This window comes from Balaenoptera musculus, chromosome 4 (assembly GCF_009873245.2).
Source record: "Balaenoptera musculus isolate JJ_BM4_2016_0621 chromosome 4, mBalMus1.pri.v3, whole genome shotgun sequence".
Lineage (NCBI taxonomy): Eukaryota > Metazoa > Chordata > Mammalia > Artiodactyla > Balaenopteridae > Balaenoptera > Balaenoptera musculus.
The window spans coordinates 68,265,610-68,276,394 of NC_045788.1; the positions used below are offsets into that span (position 1 = coordinate 68,265,610).

The 10,785-nt window shown below is 40.8% G+C and overlaps 1 pseudogene; it reads right to left on the minus strand.

Annotated features, from left to right (window-relative positions):
• Nucleotides 1-9,143: 9,143 nt before the first annotated feature.
• LOC118893915 lies at nucleotides 9,144-10,380 on the minus strand (annotated as a pseudogene).
• Nucleotides 10,381-10,785: the final 405 nt, after the last annotated feature.

Sequence of the window (10,785 nt, forward strand, 5' to 3'; positions counted from 1 at the left end):
TTGTTGGAAGGTTTTTAATCACAGTTTCAATTTCAGTGCTTGTGATTTGGTCTCTTCATATTTTCTATTTCTTCCTGGTTCAATCTCGGCAGTTTGTGCATTTCTAAGAATCTGTCCATTTCTTCCAGATTGTCCAATTTATTGGCATATAGTTGCTTGTAGTAATCTCTCATGATCTTTTGTATTTCTGCAGTGTCAGTGGTTACTTCTCCTTTTTCATTTCTAATTCTATTGATTTGAGTCTTCTCCCTTTTTCTCTTGATGAGTCTGGCTAATGGTTTATCAATTTTGTTTATCTTCTCAAAGAACCAGCTTTTAGTTTCATTGATTTTTGCTATTGTTTCCTTCATTTCTTTTTCATTTATTTCTGACCTGATCTTTATGATTTCTTTCCTTCTGCTGGCTTTGGGGTTTTTTTGTTCTTCTTTCTCTAATTGCTTTAGGTGCAAGGTTAGGTTGTTTATTCGAGATGTTTCCTGTTTCTTGAGGTAGGCTTGTATTGCTATAAACTTCCCTCTTAGCACTGCTTTTGCTGCGTCCCATAGGTTTTGGGTCGTCGTATCTGCATTGTCATTTGTTTCTAGGTATTTTTTGATTTCCCCTTTGATTTCTTCAGTGATCACTTCGTTATTAAGTAGTGTATTGTGTAGCCTCCATGTGTTTGTATTTTTTACAGATCTTTTCCTGTAATTGATATCTAGTCTCATAGCGTTGTGGTCGGAAAAGATACTTGATACAATTTCAATTTTCTTAAATTTCCCAAGGCTTGATTTGTGACCCAAGATATGATCTATCCTGGAGAATGTTCCATGAGCACTTGAGAAGAATGTGTATTCTGTTGTTTTTGGGTGGAATGTCCTATAAATATCAATTAAGTCCATCTTGTTTAATGTATCATTTAAAGCTTGTGTTTCCTTATTTATTCTCATTTTGGATGATCTGTCCATTGGTGAAAGTGGGGTGTTAAAGTCCCCTACTATGATTGTGTTGCTGTCGATTTCCCCTTTTATGGCTGTTAGTATTTGCGTTATGTATTGAGGTGCTCCTATGTTGGGTACATAAATATTTACAATTGTTATACCTTCCTCTTGGATCGATCCCTTGATCATTATATAGTGTCCTTCTTTGTCTCTTGTAATAGTCTTTATTTTAAAGTCTATTTTGTCTGATATGAGAATTGCTACTCCAGCTTTCTTTTGATTTCCATTTGCATGGAATATCTTTTTCCATCCCCTCACTTTCAGTCTGTATGTGTCTCTAGGTCTGAAGTGGGTCTCTTGTAGACAGCATATATATGGGTCTTGTTTTTGTATCCATTCAGCCAGCCTGTGTCTTTTGGTGGGAGCGTTTAATCCATTTACATTCAAGGTAATTATCGATATGTATGTTCCTATTCCCATTTTCTTAAATGTTTTGGGTTTGTTATTGTAGGTATTTTCCTTCTCTTGTGTTTCTTGCCTAGAGAAGTTCCTTTAGCATTTGTTGTAAAGCTGGTTTGGTGGTGCTGAACTCTCTCAGCTTTTGCTTGTCTGTAAAGGTTTTAATTTCTCCATCACATCTGAATGAGATCCTTGCTGGGTAGAGCAATCTTGGTTGTAGGTTTTTCTCCTTCATCACTTTAAGTATATCCTGCCACTCCCTTCTGGCTTGCAGAGTTTCTGCTGAAAGATCAGATGTTAACCTTATGGGGATTCCCTTGTGTGTTATTTGTTGTTTTTCCCTTGCTGCCTTTAATATGTTTTCCTTATATTTAATTTTTGACAGTTTGATTAATATGTGTCTTGGCGTGTTTCTCCTTGGGTTTATCCTGTATGGGACTCTCTGTGCTTCCAGGACTTGATTAACTATTTCCTTTCCCATATTAGGGAAGTTTTCAACTATAATCTCTTCAAATATTTTCTCAGTCCCTTTCTTTTTCTCTTCTTCTTCTGGGACCCCTATAATTCGAATGTTGGTGCGTTTAATGTTGTCCCAGAGGTCTCTGAGACTGTCCTCAGTTCTTTTCGTTCTTTTTTCTTTATCCTGCTCTGCAGTAGTTATTTCCACCATTTTATCTTCCAGGTCACTTATCCTTTCTTCTGCCTCAGTTATTCTGCTATTGATACCTTGTAGAGTATTTTTAATTTCATTTATTGTGTTTTTCATCATTGCTTGGTTCCTCTTTAGTTCTTCTACGTCCTTGTTAAATGTTTCTTGCATTTTGTCTATTCTATTTCCAAGATTTTGGATCATCCTTACTATCATTATTCTGAATTCTTTTTCAGGTAGACTACCTATTTCCTCTTCATTTGTTAAGTCTGGTGTGTTTAGACCCTGCTCCTTCATCTGCTGTGTGTTTTTCTGTCGTCTCATTTTGCTTATCTTACTGTGTTTGGGGTCTCCTTTTCACAGGCTGCAGGTTCGTAGTTCCCGTTGTTTTTGGTATCTGTCCCCAGTGGCTAAGGTTGGTTCAGTGGGTTGTGTAGGCTTCCTGGTGGAGGGAACTAGTGCCTGAGTTCTGGTGGATGAGGCTGGATCTTGTCTTTCTGGTGGGCACGTCCACGTCTGGTGGTGTATTTTGGGGTGTCTGTGGCCTTATTATGATTTTAGGCAGCCTCTCTGCTAATGGATGGGGCTCTGTTCCTGTCTTGCTAGTTGTTTGGCATAGGGTGTCCAGCCCTGTAGCTTGCTGGTCGTTGAGTGAAGCTGGGTCTTGATGTTGAGATGGAGATCTCTGAGAGATTTTTGCCGTTTGGTATTACGTGGAGCTGGGAGGTCTCTTGTGGACCAGTGTCCTGAAGTTGGCTCTCCCACCTCAGAGGCACGGCCCTGATGCCTGGCTGGAGCACCAAGAGCCTTTCGTCCACACGGCTCAGAGTAAAAGGGAGAAAAAATAGAAAGAAAGAAAGAAAGAGGCTATAATATAGTGAAGTAAAATAAAGCTATTATAAAGCAAAGCTATACAGACAAAATCTCACCCAGAAGCATATACATATACACTCACAAAAAAAGGAAAAGGGGAAAAATTAATATATCCTGCTCCCAAAGTCCACCTCCTGAATTTGGGATGATTCGTTGTCTATTCAGGTATTCAACAGATGCAGGCACCTCAAGTTGTTTGTGGAGTTTTAATCCGCTGCTTCTGAGGCTGCTGGGAGAGATTTCCCCTTCTCTTCTCTGTTCGCACAGCTCCTGGGGTTCAGCTTTGGATTTGGACCCGCCCCTGCGTGTAGGTCGCCTGAGGGCGTCTATTCCCCGCCCAGACAGGACGGGGTTAAAGGAGCAGCTGCTTCGGGGGCTCTGGCTCACCCAGGCCCTGGGGAGGGAGGGGTACGGAGGGGGCGGGGCGAGCCTGCGGCGTCAGAGGCCTGCGTGACGTTGCACCAGCCTGAGGCGCGCAGTGCGTTCTCCCGGAGAAGTTGTCCCCGGATCACAGGACCCTGGCAGTGGCGGGCTGCACAGGCTCCCGGGAGGGGCGGCGTGGAGAGTGACCTGTGCTCACACACAGGATTTTTGGAGGCGGCAGCAGCAGCCCCAGCATCTCACGCCCGTCTCTGGGGTCCACGCTGATAGCCGCGGCTCGCGCCCGTCTCTGGATCTCCTTTAAGCAGTGCTCTTAATCCCCTCTCCTCGCACACCAGCAAACAAAGAGGCAAGAAAAAGTCTCTTGCCTCTTCGGCAGCTGCAGACTTTTTCCCGGACTCCCTCCCGGCTAGCTGTGGTGCACTAACCCCTTCAGGCTGTGTTCACGCTGCCAACCCCAGTCCTCTCCCTGCGATCCGACCGAAGCCGAGCCTCAGCTCCCAGCCCTGCCCGCCCCAGCGGGTGAGCAGACAAGCCTCTCGGGCTGGTGAGTGCTGCTCGGCGCCGATCCTCTGTGCGGGAATCTCTCCGCTTTGCCCTCCGCACCCCTGTGGCTGCGCTCTCCTCCGTGGCTCCGAAGCTTCCCCCCTCTGCCACCCGCAGTCTCCGCCCGCGAAGGGGCTTCCTAGTGCGTGGAAACCTTTCCTCCTTCACAGCTCCCTCCCACTGGTGCAGGTGCCGTCCCTATTCTTTTGTCTCTGTTATTTCTTTATTCTTTTGCCCTACCCAAGTACGGGGGGAGTTTCTTGCCTTTTTGGAGGTCTGACGTTTTCTGCCAGCGTTCAGTGGGTGTTCTGTAGGAGCAGTTCCACGTGTAGATGTATTTCTACTGTATCTGTGGGAAGGAAGGTGATCTCCGCGTCTTACTCTTCCGCCATCTTCTCTCCTCCCCGATATCTATTCTTTCAACAAGTTTTTAAGTGCACAACACTCTATTGTTAACTATAGACACTATGTTATACAGCAGATCTCTAAAACTTGAGTTCTATTCCTTGACCTTGACACACATGTCCCTTTGATGACAACCTACTGAAACTTGAGGTTCATTTGGATTTTTTCACGAATCCGCTATCTCCACTTCCACATATTTCTTCTTGAACCTCTGAATTCCCATAGCTTCCTGTCCTAGGGCACCTTAGCATACTCTTACTTTTACTATATACTATATAGTATATGTCTTATAATAAAGGCCTTGAGGCCTTGCACTAATTCTTCACTCATCCTGGAATATTTTCTTCAGTTCTTTCTGGTTGACTCTTTCTTGTCATCCAAGTCTTAACTTAAATTCTGCCACAGCCAAGAGATCTTCTCTGACCATACAAGGTAAAATCACCTCCCAGTCACTGGCTGTTCTATCATCATGTTTTACTCCCTAGCACTACTTAGTGTATGTTTCCCTCATTAAAATGTACACTCCCTGTCTGCTGACACCTTGCCTACATCATGCACTACTGTATTCACAGCCCTTTAGAATGGTGACTGGAGACAACAGATGCTCAATAAACATGTAATGACCGAATTAATCCTTTTGTCTCCATGGATTTTTCCATTTTGTTGGACAGTGTATTAACCTGAGAATATGGTTGCCTCTGTTTCATCTTCTAATCTTCTGTGATATCTGATACATGGGCTTGCACCCAGGAAAGGCTCAGGTTTTTTTTTATTAATAGAATTGTATTAATGTGGCTGGAAAACTGGTAGATAATTGGAACCGTTACTCTTACTCTTACTCTGTTCGCAAAAAGTAGTTTCTGTTGTAGCATCATTTCATTTTCTGAGCACTTGGTTAGATGAAAAATAAAGAAAGGAAGAACACAATTGTAGTATGCTAGCTTAAAGAAATCCGTATCAAGGCAAACCAATTGTATTCCCAAAGGAAACTTGATTTAATTTCTTTCTAAAAAATTGTCTGTATCTACATATTCAACTGCAATTTAGCAAATGGTGTGATTATTTAAATAAAAGATATTTAAAACCAGAGTTCTTGTAAGAAAATCTAAAAATATAATTACACACTTTTAATATAACTAGGGGCTTTTCTGTATAGACGTGCTCTGGTCCACTAGTAATATAACTTTGCTACTAATAATTTTAAAGTGTCAAATTGTACATAATGCTTTAATTGACATAAGCTATTCAGAAACACAACACTGTGACTTAAATGAAGTAGATAAAAGCAGATTTCTAAAATGTTTAGTTTATTTTTATATGAATTGGGGAGTAAATCAAGACAACATATTATTCTTGCAACATAAATTGGATTGAATTAGCAATAGACTTGCTACTTTGAAATGAAATGTACTACCAAATTAGTATTAGTTACAATGTGGGGACCAGGAGGGACTCTAGAAGTCATTCAAATGAGGTTAGTTAGATGTCCAGACTCAAGCCTCTACTTCTTAGTCTAAGGCTTACTCCAAAATGTAGCCTGCTGACTCTCATTTTTATCTTAAAGGGCACCAAGTGACAAACTTCTGAAACAGGTAGCCAGCAGTGTTAGAAGCTAGTAGGTTTTGGCTTATCAAATTTTAAAGTATCCTTTATATTCAAAAAGGATGGGCAACTTTTAATAATACATTTCAATTAAATGAATAATATTAAAATCATACTTAGCTCTGCAAAAATCTTTCCTTGATTATTTGGGAGGCACTTGTAGATTTAACACTGCTTTCTTTATGAAATTTAGTATGATTTGTATTGTGTATGCTGAATGACATTCTGGTTATTAGAATGCAAATTAGCAAAGAAGGATGTAAGTGTACTGCTTTAGTGTGCATATTAGTTAGGATTATTTCAGTCTCAAATGGCAGGAACTTAACTCAAATTAACTTATACCAAAAAAAAAAAGCTCACTGGCTGGGAAGAATAGCGTAGTTTAGAAGCTAAAAGGAAAAGCTATAGAAAAACAAAGCATCTAGGACAGGAATTATGCACTCCTCTGCTTATTTTGCTTAGCTTCATTCTGCAAAAGGTTTCATTCTTCATATTTTAAATAAGACATACCCCCTGGCAGCTCTCGTATTATTTCCTCTCAGTTAAGCAACCCATAAAAGGAGGTGGGGACTCCTTTACTCGAGGTTCTATCAATATTAAAGAAGATCTTGAATTGGCACAGCTTGGGGCACTTGGCCACAGTGGGAGATAGGGGAATCTTGCATCAGGATTATACGATTGACATCTTCACAAGAACCACATGCAACTTGGGAAGTGTGATTTCCCCAGAGAAAGGATGCTAACTTTTAAAAAGATGTTCAATTAAAAAGAAATTTTCCCCCTAGAGTATTTTTGATAACGGTATCTGCCAAGATAATCTCTCATGAGTTAGTCATTTCAGAGATGGCATATATCAAATTCCAGTACTGGCCTTATGTATGCAGGTTTTCAAAGACTGAAATACTGTAAAAACTAATATTGATGAAGGTGCAGTAAGATGGGCCCTCATATAACTCTGGTGGTAGTGTAAACTGGTAAAACCTTTTGTAAAGCAATTTGATGCGTTAAGAAACTTAAAAGTATTTCACGCTCTTGAATCCAGTAATTCCATTTCTAAAAGTGAATTCTAATAAAATAATCACAATGTGGATACATTTTTATGTGCAACATTTGTAATAATTCTGAAATAAAATAAATGTTGATTTAGTTAAATATAAATATATGATGGGCTAATATGTAGATTACATGATACCCTCTTCACATGATTTTGCTAATATGTTATGTTTGCAAGGTTGAAGGGAAACAAATGCCCTTATAAACTGTTGGTAAGAATGTAAATTGATGCAAACTCAGTGAGAGGAAATTATAAATTTTATAATCATGAAAATGTATATCAAAATTAAAAATGCAAATATAGCCTAGCAAATTTATTTCTAGGAATTTATCCCATTGATAGTCCTGTACATACCCAAAGAACATTCACTGCAATAGAAACGTTTGTTCGCAATAGAAAACATATGTAGTAAGTTAAATGTCCACCAATAAGGGACATATTTTAAAAATGCAGAACTTAAAAAGAAATGACCGGGGCTTCCCTGGGGGTGCAGTGGTTAAGAATTTGCCTGCCAATGTCGGGAACACAGGTTCGAGCCCTGGTCTGGGAAGATCTCACATGCTGCAGAGCAACTAAGCCCGTGCACCACAACTAGTGAGCCCACATGCCACAACTACTAAAGCCTGCACGCCACAACTACTGAAGCCCATGAGCCTAGAGCCCATGCTCCTCAACAAGAGAAGTCACTGCAATGAGAAGCCCGCGCACCGCAACGAAGAGTAGCCCCTGCTCGCCACAACTAGAGAAAACCCGCGCGCAGCAACGAAGACCCAACGCAGCCAAAAATAAAATAAATAAATATATAAATTTATTTTAAAAAAAGAAGAAATGATCTATATCTCTTTTTTTGAAGCGTAGTTGATTTACAATATTGTGTTCATTTCTGCTGTACAGCAAAGTGATTCAGTTATGCATATATATACATTCTTTTTTTATATTCTTTTCCGTTATGATTTATCATAGAATATTGACTATAGTTCTCTGTGCTACACAGTAGGACCTTGTTTATAGAATGATCTATATTGTTATCTGCAAAATATATTCTATAAAAAAAGCAAGATACCAAATGCTGTCTATAGTAGACTCTCATTTATCTAATATTTTATGAATATGCTTGCATGAAATAGATACAGTTGTGTGGTAGACATGACTAGTATTCACTTATATCCAGTTCTCTCTTCCTTCTTGGACATACAGAAGATTATACTTTCCAAACTTCTTGCATTTACCTAGAGCCACGAAACTAGTTCTGGCAAATAAAATGTGACTGGGAGTGACTTTTGAGCTGACAAAAATGAAAAGCCCTTTTAAAACTCACCAGTCTCTCCCTCTGTATTCAAGCAAGGGTCTTGTGTTGAAAACGTGAAGCCACAAGATAAAAGCAGTTTGGGTGGCTGACACATATAAAATATCTGCCTGAGGGTCACCAGGACTGGCAAGAAATTTGTAGGAACAAAAAGTAAGTGCTTACTGTGTTAAACTATTATGGATTTTGGGTTTCCTTTTTTTTAATTTTAAAATAAAAGCTTTAATTTCAAAATTTTCTAGTTGCCTTTTTACTAGAGGCACTGTAATTCATCATTCAATGTAGGACACTTAAAAAAAATTATATGTAATTTACATATAAGTAAAATACAGACATCTTAAGTTCATAGCTCTGTGAATATTTACATATGGGTGCATATGGGTGCATCTAAGTAACTGCCACCCAAAACAAGGTAAGCTTACTTAATTATGCTGAGACAAGAGGCATAATCAGAACTGATTGCTTCCTTGTGAAAAGATCCTTTGGGGTAAGAATATTATCAGTGATATATTGTCTGACATCAGGAAACACATTGCTGCTCTTACCATTCCTGGTGGTGATAAGTTTGAATGCTTGGTTAAGGGGTACATAACCAAATTTGAACTTTTGCCTGTAAGCCCCATCTTGCCAAATGTAGAAATTTACTTGAGGCACTTTCAAGTACATTAATTCCATTCAGCGAATTGGCATTTTTAAAATGTCCCCATCTCCTTTCTCTTCTGCTCCCTTAGGGCTGGGAATCTTTGGAGAGATAGCCACTTCCACTTTTATCAGTTCACAGGCTTTTTTCACGCAACCCTGTAAGCAGGCTGTGCACCCTGTAAGCGGGAAGCATGGGGGGTGCGGAGCGGAGTTCAGCTGTCCAATGGCAGCGTGGAGTTGATTTGTCGTCACTTCTCTATCACTAATTACAATCGTAGCTGTACCCTTTTTACTGGTATTGTGATCTCACTGCAGGCTTTTCGTTAATACTTTATTCCTGTGTACACACTCAGGGCACAGCATATTGTCCTCCAGGTGTGGAGGTGTGGAAAATTGCTGTCAGTAACAAGAAGAGTGCAGACACCCTCCTTCATTTATCAGGCACCCAAGCCTGTCCAGTATGAAATTGTAAATGAACCCAGCCCTCTGTGTCAGCAGGGAGACCTCTCCCATGAACCACGTTCCACCAGACCCCACAGGTCTCTTGTGATTGCACTGACTCCATCTTCACGGCCCTGGCTGTCATTCTGCTCCAAGAGGCAAACACAGCTTCCGGGTCAGGGGCGGAAGTTGATACAACTCCCTGAAGAGCAGGAGCTCCTTCAGGGGCAGGTGCTCCCTCCTCAGGAGGAGCAGCCCCTTCCAAAGACATCTGTTTATCAGAACATTCCAGAAGTAGTTCCGCCTTGTCCAACTTTGATTTTCTTCTCGATGGAGATAGGATCCTGGCCTCCTCGGCTGTGGCAGGAATGTTTTTTTGATGAGGGTAGCCATGTTCACAGAGTCCTTTATATCCGTCTAGTTTCAGGCCTTTGGTGCTTAGTTTTAACTGCTGGCACCAAGTGCACACAACGTCCCTGTGAATCAGATTGACAGGTGGCAGTATAGACGGTAAAGGAAGAATCGGCATTGTCTTCTGAGGTTTCACACTGTCACAACATTGTGGCATTTTTCGTGGACAGCAAGCTCTGTTTTGTTTTGTTTTGTTTTTTAGCAATCACCATTTTTTAAAATAATTAATTAATTAATTAAGTTATGACTGTGTTGGGTCTTCGTTTCTGTGCGAGGGCTTTCTCCAGTTGTGGCAAGCGGGGGCCACTCTTCATCGCGGTGCACGGGCCTCTCACTATCGCGGCCTCTCTTGTTGCGGAGCACAGGCTCCAGACGCGCAGGCTCAGTAGTTGTGGCTCACGGGCCTAGCTGCTCCGCGGCATGTGGGATCTTCCCAGACAAGGGCTCGAACCCGTGTTCCCTGCATTGGCAGGCAGATTCTCAACCACTGCGCCACCAGGGAAGCACCCTGTTATTTTTTTATAGATCTTTTTCTTTTGGTCTCCTTTGCAGAGTTTTCTAGTATATCTGGTTTACTAGAAGCCACCTGTCCCTCTTCGGCATCTACTGATGTAAGTTGGAATTTGCAACTCATATATTCTTCCTCTGCCTTCTTTGTGGAGTTGCACTGCTTGTTGTCTGCACTCTCCATGCTCAGAAATTTCAAGGTTGATAAAACGGAGACTCTCCTTACTTCTTGATTCCGGGTTCTCTTTATCACAGAAAAAAATGTAGTCTATTCTAATTACCATAAGCAGTTCATTCGGGAAGCCAAATGTATTTAAAATTGGCTTGCTGTTGTAACATATAGACTGCAGATTGTATAATGACTCAAATGCAACAGAAGTAAATTTTTTTTCACTTATCAATTCATGGAGATTCTGCACTAACTGTAATGATGGAGGTCGCCATCTCTTACTTCATCTAGTCATTCAGGAACTCAAGGTGATCATGTTTGTTGTCTCTTTTCCCTGTGGCTTCCAAAGTTTTCTTGGATATTAAAATTCAGCTGAAAGAAGGGCAAAGATCACAGAGAATGGCATGTGGGAGTTTTTTA